We start from the raw sequence: 9,092 nt of genomic DNA, 5'->3' as shown, positions 1-9,092 counted from the left end.
CCAATTAATACAAGCATTGGCATAGCCCATAGGTCTTGCCTTTGGGACCTTATAAGTGTTTAGCCATGCAACAGTTTATGTTGCACCAAATCAGTGCTCGAGTCGGGGTACCACGCGGGTGGACGGCGTCCCCCCACTTATTTTACCGGGTGGACGCAGTACCCCCTGCCAAATAGCTGGACTTCACTCTTTGGCCTCCCTGGGACGGGATCGGAGCCACCTTTCGTGACATCACTTGCTGTTGTGACGTCACTTTCGGTGACAGCGTCCCTCCGCTTCTTTTTTTAGGACTTGTGCCCTGCACCAAATATTCTATGGCAGGACGGAGGCTCCGATTATGCTTTCTCTATTTCTTTACTGGGAAACACAGCAGCCAATCTGTACACAGTAAAGAAGAAACTACAATACCCATGAGTTCTTAGACACTATAAATAAGGTCACAGTGGTCATAACTTCCTCTTTCTTTGCTGCTTCGCAGCCAGTTAAGTGCATTTTGTATTCTTACTCTATTGTTGTTATACTGCTTTATTGTGTGCTTGACGCCGCTTTGCCTGCATATTTAGCTCTCATTAGCGCTCACTTGCTTTGTCTAGCAGCGCGTTTGTTGTCCGTTTTCCTGTGGTCTTCCGCAGCGGTTTCCATTCGGCTTCGGCCTCGGCTTGGAGAACGTGTGTCTTCGCCTCTCTGGACGCGCGGTGTCGCGTCCTTTTTCTTTTGTGGAGCGGGAGGTTTACGGGGGCTGGAAGGATGCGTGTGTGTCGCGCGTCCCTCCTATCGGCTGGCTGTTGTTCGCGCATGCGCGACAGCGTTTGTGTTGGTGTCGACGTCCGCATTTCTGTGGCGCTCGTCATTCTTGAGGCATTCCTGGCATTTGTCGTTTCGGTTTGCCGTGCCCTGTGTTGTCTGCCTGCTGCTTGAGCCCCGTTACGCCCCTATTGGATATTTGACTACAGGGGTTGTAAAATTATCGCATAGGCTCTGCCTAGAGTAGGAAAATTGTATTTTGGTGCAAGCCCTCCCTCCACTTTATCTACTTTGTATCCTGATTGTCAGGTTGTCTGTTTGGCTTGCATTAGGGGTTCCACTCCCCCAAACTTGGCTTTGGCCTTCAAAAGCTTTGGACTTTGTTCCTTTAATTCAGTGGGCACTGTTGAACTTTAAGCCGCTATGGCTGAATATTATGATGAGGAGGAATACGACTACTACAATGAGAAGGAACCATCTGCTTCCATTGATGTCCTCATGGGTCAAGCCCTGTTTCAGGCGATTGCGCCATTAAAGAAACATTTGTCCGACTATGCTGCCCAGCAGGGCTGGCTGCCTCCTTCCTCTGGGCGCAGTGGTAAGTCGCCTAAAAACCCTCATCGTTCGGATTTTGTTAAATTGGCGAAGTCTTTGTCTTCAGCGCCAAGGGCTAAGAAGCGTTCTGCTCCTCCACGTGACTCTCCTTCTTCGGCTTCAGATGACGGTTCATCTTCTAGATCCTCTGCTGACACTGTGAAGCCTCCTCCTTCCAAAAAAGGTTCGGAAGGAACATTTTGTGGACGCCCATTCCACTCCTCAAGTTTTGACTTTTGACCCTGCAGATATTGTGCACCCAAATTCTTCATCCTGGCTGCCCTCTCCTGAGGTAGCCGAATATGTTCAGGATCATATTCGCTCACCTTTTGAGAAAGAGGTGAGGGCGCGCTTGCGCTCTGAGTGCCCTCGTCCGGATCTGTCTAACAAATTAGCGCTTACACCTGAAGTGGATCCAACGATGATCACATACATGAAGAAATATGCCAAGGATCCTACTAAGGGTTTGGATCGTTCTTGGCGTTCCTGTCAAGATAAACTCTTAGATTTGTTGGGGCCTCTCACTAAGATCCTAGACTTGGCCTATCGCGCAAAGGACTCCGGGGCGTTGATTGACCCTGACGAGCTGGTTGGGTGGTCCCAACGTGTCGTTTGCATTCTTGGCAATGCAAATTGCGCACTTTTGTCAGAACCCCGACGTTCTATTCTCATGACGCTGGACCCCAGGTTGACTGACCTGGCTTCCTCTGAATCTGGTCCCCAAGCTCAAGGCTTGCTTTTTGGTGCTCCTTTCCTGAAAGAGTTGACGAAGTTCGTTTCCACCTTCAGTGGGCTGGATAAAGCCCAAGCCAATCTTCGTCGCGCTTTTTGTCCACTTTTTGGCAGGGCCAGTCGAAGGGGACATTCGCCCGGCCGTGGAGCTGAGCAGGCCTCCCAGCGAGGCAATAAGTCCCAACTTGGAAACCAGGCCTACACCAGCAACAAGTCTTCTTTCTACCCCTCCAAGAAGGGTCGAGGCAATTACGGAAAAGGTGGTTACACCGGTAACCAGGGAGGACGTCCAGATTCTGCCTCAGGTGAGCTTGATTCTAGCTTCAGATGTGGTTTTGGGGGGCAGGATTCAGTCTTTTCTCCACAATTGGCAATTGATCTCCAGCGATGCCTGGATGCTGGAAACGGTACAGGGGTTCAAGATAGTTTTACTCTCGCCCTCTCCAGCATCTTCGGCCGCCCCCTCTTGTTTTTTCCCTACAAGATCAAGAGGTGATCTCCGCAGAGATCGCTTCTCTTCTGTCGAAAGGGGCCATTGTTCCCACGAGTCCTCATCCAAGAGGTTTAGTCAGCAATGTCTTTCTCGTACAAAAGAAAGGGGGCGGGTCTCGCTTGGTCCTCAATCTAAAGGATTTCAACGGCGGGGTAGTCTACCGTCATTTCAAGATGGAGGGCATCCATCTTCTGCGAGACTTGCTGCAGGAGGGCGACTGGATGGTTCGTCTAGATCTCAAAGATGCTTACCTCTCAGTGCCAATATTTGCCCCTCATCATCGTTATCTTCAATTTCAATGGCTGGGGACTTGGTACGAGTACAAGGTTCTTCCTTGCTGTCTTTCTTCGGCTCCGTGGTGCTTCACAAAGCTTCTTCGTCCTGTGATGGAGTCTCTAAGATCTCGCAGAGTCCGTTTGATTGTGTATTTGGACGACGTCCTTCTCTTGGCCCAGTGTCCCCTCCTTCTCCGTTGCCATTTGCAATGGTCCATCGATCTGTTACAATCTTTGGGTTTTCTAGTGAATCCTCAAAAGTCCGACTTTATTCCGTCTCAGTCGATGGATTTCCTGGGCTTTCGGATCGACTCTGTCTCTTGCCAGCTCCTTCTTCCCGGTCAGAAAATCAGGTCTATCAAGAGGGACTTGCGTCTCCTTCTTGCCAAGCAGACTGTGTCCTTGCGCTCGGTGGCCCGCATTGTAGGCCTCCTGTCTTCCTCCATCCAGGCAATCTTTCCGGGCCCTCTGCATTATCGGGCGCTTCAACGCCTCAAAATAAGACATCTTCAGAAGGGTCTGAGTTATTCGGACCAGGTTCCCCTGTTGGAGGATGCCCGCACGGAGATGTTGTGGTGGCTGGACCACATGGAATCTTGGAACGGCCGGACGCTGTTCCGAAAGACTCCCGATGTTGTGATCGAGTCCGATGCCAGCCTCTGGGGTTTGGGGGCTCGTTGCGGTTTTGTGACAACAGGGGGTCGTTGGTCGCAGGAGGAACTGTCTTTACATATCAATTGCCTGGAACTTCTAGCGGGTTCCTTTGCAATTCGGTGCCTTTCCCCTCAACAGACGAACTGCTGCATTCTTCTCAGGATGGACAACGTTTCTGCAGTTCGTTATGTGAACAAACTGGGGGGAACCAAGTCCAAGCTTCTTTCGGAGATTGCGAAGGGCTTCTGGCACCTGTGTCTGCAACGCAGGATCACAGTTATTGCAGAATACCTGCCGGGTTCTTGCAACCAAATTGCGGATTGGAATTCTCAACATCTCCGCGACTTCAGCGATTGGAGGCTCCACCCTCCGGTCTTTCGGAAATTGGTTCTCCTCTGGGGGTCTTGTCATCTGGACCTGTTTGCCTCTCGTCTGAACGCCCAGCTTCCCCAATTCTTCAGCTGGCGCCCAGATCCGGAAGCCCTGGCGACGGATGCTTTTCTCCAGCCTTGGCCTCCGTCTCTGTGCTATGCGTTTCCCCCTTCATGTGTATTCCCCGGGTTCTCGCCCGGGTCCGTCAGTTATCGTCGAAACTCATTCTGATCACTGTGAGAAGGTGGCCTGATATGCAGTGCTCACTATTCTAGTGAACACTATGTATCAGTTCAGCAACCCTTATTGATGATTGGTTGTAAGTCAACCTTATAGACCAGCTATCCTAGTAGCGTGGATACGAGCAGTCTAAGGCTAAAGACTCGAGAGGGCGTGTTAAGCCAGCTGTTATACCACACATATACCCCTTGAACACCAAGTGAAAGGACACCACACAAGTGTTATGAAAATAAACAGTGTATTTATTAAAATCACAACAGCCCTGTACTCTTTATGAGGACAGGGTACTAAGCACAAAACAAAACTCTTACGAAAATACTTAAGTTAGCACAGTATATACAAATGACCGAGGGGCACGGAAAACCATATACTCTGGAAGTGGAATGCGAAATTACTAGCAGGTAAGTACAATACTAATAGGCTTTGGAATCGCTAGGTCTTGACTATAGAATCTTCAGATTACTTCTAGGAGGCCTAGGGGACTCGGGTGCAGAGTGTGCACTCTCACGCGGGATGCGGGACAAAGTCTATGGTAGCTAGATTTCACAGAGTTAGTGTTCTCGGGCGAACCCGACCTGGTAGGAGGAAAACGAAAGTGGATTCTGACCCTTGGATAGTGAGGCTATGCTGGGGCACCGAAATGCCGAAGTTACCTAGCCCAGGGGCTGCAGCTGCATATGTCTCAAAAGACGTCGGGAATCCTCGTAGACGGACCAGGAGCCTGGAAGAAAGATGCTGGCAGGCGACCAGTGAAGAGAGTTCGAAGTGATCCAAGCCTGGATCTTGAAGAGTGATGACACCTGAAAGCAGAGGGGACCAAGTTCGAGACTACTAGCCAGTAGTCAGGTGGCACCGGATGGTAGTCACCTCGGCTAGGTGAGTGGGTGACGCTGTGCTCTGCAGATCTCACGGACCAGGAGGCGTTGTCGGCGACCAGGATGGAGGAGCGAGCTGTCCCACGATGGATGAAGCTGTCGGCGTCGCTGGACCCAGGATTGGGCAACAAAGCCTTGGCAAATTCAAGCCCACGCGGTGGACCTAAAATGGCGTCTGGAGTGGACCAGGAGGGTCCGGGGTGCTTCTCTCTTGGAAGGAAGCAAGGGCCAGTCTGGAGCAACCAGACCAGCAGCAGTGATGTCGTCGGGCGTCGTGAAGAAGGCCACAAGCCAGCCGGCTAGTAGCCACACAACGCGGTGAGCAGGCAAAAGCATAAGGGCCCCACGCAGATCGTGGAGATGCTGGAGGGCTGATCTTCGGTGCTGGAGCTGCTCAGGGTTGGGGCTTCTCGGACCCCAAAGCACTCACCAGTGGAGCACACGGTGGGCTTGTTGCAAAGAAGTCATGCAGTCTTGGCGATCGTCGGTCCCTCGAGGTCTCGTCGCACTCACGGTTCTCAGCTTGGCTGTAGAGGTGAGTAGAGGTCAGAGGTGCCAGGGAAGCCGGGTCTCGTCGAGCTGGGCAGTCGGATTCCGGAGGAAGGACTTGCAGCAGACCGCAGTGTTCTTAGGATGGTGCCTGCGGATGCAGGGTGACTACTCCTTAGCCACAAGGGAGAATCTTGAAGAAGAAATCTTGATGTCCTTTCGCAGAAAGTCGTGTCTTGATTCCAAAGATGATCTAATTTTAACAGGGGCCCCGCTCCTATCTTTATACTAAAAAAAGGGGCTGACCCGGTGACTAGGTCCTGCCTATGGGTGGGACTAGGAGGGGGGTGGTTACACCCCTCTCCCATGCCGGACTTCCCCCAGGCCAGGGGCTGGTGTGCCCCTGGAACTGGTTCTGACCGGCCTATGCGTAGTGAGCACCGGGGTGCCACTCAGCAGTCACCTTCCTGTAAAGCCCTGCCTACCCAGGATACACAAAACCCTGTCTGGGACGGTGCTAGCACCGCCCTCGACAGGAAACCCTTTGTCCAGGCTCCCCTCGCTGGAAGGACTCCCAGCTGCAGGGGGTCAGACTCGTGTCTGTGGTGGCAGCATCCATTTTGTGGAGCTGAGGCTTCGTTTAACTTTAACCGGGGTTCACAGTGACATACATGTCGTGTCCCTCTAGAAGGGTGGAATGCTAACCCCGTCGCCAGAATTGGCGAGGGGTTAGTATTCCAATTCGTATGACACCTTACTCGACATGTTTTGATAAAGCAATACCAAAGATAGCATTTAACCGCGAGGATTATAATGCACTTAAGAGTATATGGTATGCAATATCATGGAACAGCTATTAGGACTTGGTTCCGCAAGCTGCAGACAGGCTCAGCTCATGCCAGAGCACCATCTCACACGATTCCAAGCACTCTGCCTTCAGGATTGTTAAGGCCTGCCATAGGAGTGACTGATAGGAATCTGTGTGTCCATTTTAGGGTTAGATATAGGTATACTATATCTACAGCAAAGGGTGATTACACGACTTTGCCCCAGCTGTCATGCAGCCAGTTGTGTCAACTTTAGGAGGCCAGCCAGGGGTGGCATAATACATGCTTCAGCCCCTGGTAGGCCCTGGGTACACCTATGCCCTGAGTTACAGGGTCTGATAAGGTGGCCCAGTACCAATTGGTAAATGCACCTAGGGTACATGTTGTAATTTAGAGAGAGAACAGCCAGGCTGTGGGTCTGATTGGCAGGCCCACAGCCAGAGAAAGTCGTAAACCAGTGAAACAAAAGCAAAAAATCTGGGTGATCATAGGATTGCAGACCCTACTCTCCTACATGACCCCCCCCAAACTTTGGGACAATAAGCTAACCTTGACCAGGTGAGTCTTCTTGTTCTAAGTGGAAATATCTGGAGAGCCCATCGGCATTGCCATGATCAGTACCAGGTCTATGTTCCACCGTAAAGTCCATCCCCTGTAGGGAAATGGACCACCTAAGCAGTTTGGGGTGTTCACCCTTCATCTGATTTAGCCACAAGAGGGGCTTATGGTCGGTCTGAATCTTGAAGTGAGTGCCAAACAAGTATGGCCTCAGCTTCTTCAGGGCCCAAACCACAGCAAAGGCCTCCCTCTCAATAGCTGACCAATTCTTCTCTCTGGGGGTCAGCCTTCTGCTTATAAAAGCAATGGACTGGTCTTGACCATCAAAATTCAGTTGAGATAGAACAGCTCCCACACCCAACTCAGAAGCATCTGTTTGGACAATGAATGGTTTGGAGTAGTCTGGACTCTTAAGGATAGGTGCTGTGCACATGGCCTGCTTTAGGTCATCGAATGCTTTTTGACAGCCTGCTGTCCACTGAACCTTTTTTGGCATTTTCTTACTTGTCAGTTCATTTAATGGAGTCACAATTGATCCATAGTTCCTGACAAACTTTCTGTAGTAACCAGTCAGGCCCAAGAAAGCTCGAACCTGAGTCTGGGTGGTTGGAGGAGCCCAGTCCCTGATTGACTGTATTTTGCTCTCCAGTGGCTGAACCTGGCCTCCACCTACAAGGTGGCCCAGGTATACAACCTGTGTCTGCCCTATCTGACACTTGGTGGCCTTGATAGTGAGGCCTGCTGCTTGCAGAGCCTCTAACACTTTCCTCAGGTGGACCAGGTGATCCTCCCAGGTGGAGCTAAAGACAGCAATATCATCTAGATATGCTGCACAGAAGTCATCCAGCCCAGTGAGAACATGATTCACCAACCTTTGGAAGGTGGCAGGTGCATTTTTCAGACCAAAGGGCATTACCACAAATTGATAATGCCCACCAGGGGTTGAAAATGCTTTCTTGGGCTTGGCATCCTCAGCTAACCTGATTTGCCAATACCCAGCTGTCAGGTCAAATGTGCTTAAGTAGTTGGCAGAAGCCAATCTATCTATAAGCTCATCTGCCCTTGGTATTGGGTGGGCATCAGTCTTAGTGACTGCATTGAGACCCCTGTAGTCTACGCAGAACCTCATCTCTCTCTTACCATCCTGGGTGTGAGGTTTTGGCACTAGAACTACTGGACTAGCCCAAGGGCTATCTGAAGGTTCAATGACTCCCAACTCCAACATTTTCTGCACTTCAGTTTTTATGCAGTCTCTAACATGATCAGGCTGCCTGTAGATTTTACTCTTGACTGGCAGGCTGTCACCAGTGTCAACCTCATGGGTACACCAATTGGTCTGACTGGGTGTCAGAGAGAACATATGTCTGAAAGACTGAAGAACCTGTTTACAGTCTTTCTGTTGATGCTCAGAGAGGCTGCCACAAAAGACAACACCATCTACTGACCCATCATCAGGATTCTGAGTGAGCAGGTCTGGGAGAGGGTCACTCTCTTCCTCCTGTCCCTCATCTATGGCCATGAGCAAGCTCATGTCCTTCCTGTCGACATATGCTTTGAGCCTGTTGACATAGAGCACCCTGTGTGGGCTCCTGGGAGTTCCAAGGTCCACCAGGTAGGTGAACTCTCCCTTTTGCTCAAGAATTGTGTGGGGCCCAGACCATTTGTCTTTGAGTGCTGCTGGGGCCACTGGCTCCAACACCCACACCTTCTGTCCAGGCTGATAAACAGTCAGGACAGCCTTTTGGTCATGCCAAGCTTTTTGAAGTTCTTGACTGGCCTTAAGGTTTTCAGATGCCATCTCCATATACTCAGCCATCCTGGAGCGGAGACCAAGTACATAGTCCACTATGTTGGTTGCAGGCTTTTTGAGAGGTCTCTCCCATCCTTCCTTCACCAAACACAGGGGGCCTCTCACAGGATGCCCATACAAAAGTTCAAAAGGGCAGTAGCCAACCCCCTTTTGTGGGACCTCTCTGTAAGCAAACAGAAGGCAGGGAATCAGGACATCCCATCTACGCCTGAGCTTTTCAGGTAGTCCATGAATCATCCCTTTTAGGGTCCTGTTGAACCTTTCAACAAGCCCATTGCATTGTGGATGATAGGGTGTAGTGAACTTGTAGTTGACACCACATTCCTTCCACATAGCAGTTAAGTAGCTTGACATGAAGTTTGCACCTCTGTCAGAGACAACCTCCTTAGGGAAGCCCACTCTGGAGAACACTCCAACTAGGGCCCTTGC

This window comes from Lissotriton vulgaris, chromosome 1_1 (assembly GCF_964263255.1).
Source record: "Lissotriton vulgaris chromosome 1_1, aLisVul1.2, whole genome shotgun sequence".
Taxonomy (NCBI): Eukaryota; Metazoa; Chordata; class Amphibia; order Caudata; family Salamandridae; genus Lissotriton; species Lissotriton vulgaris.
This window is presented reverse-complemented; position numbering follows the sequence as displayed.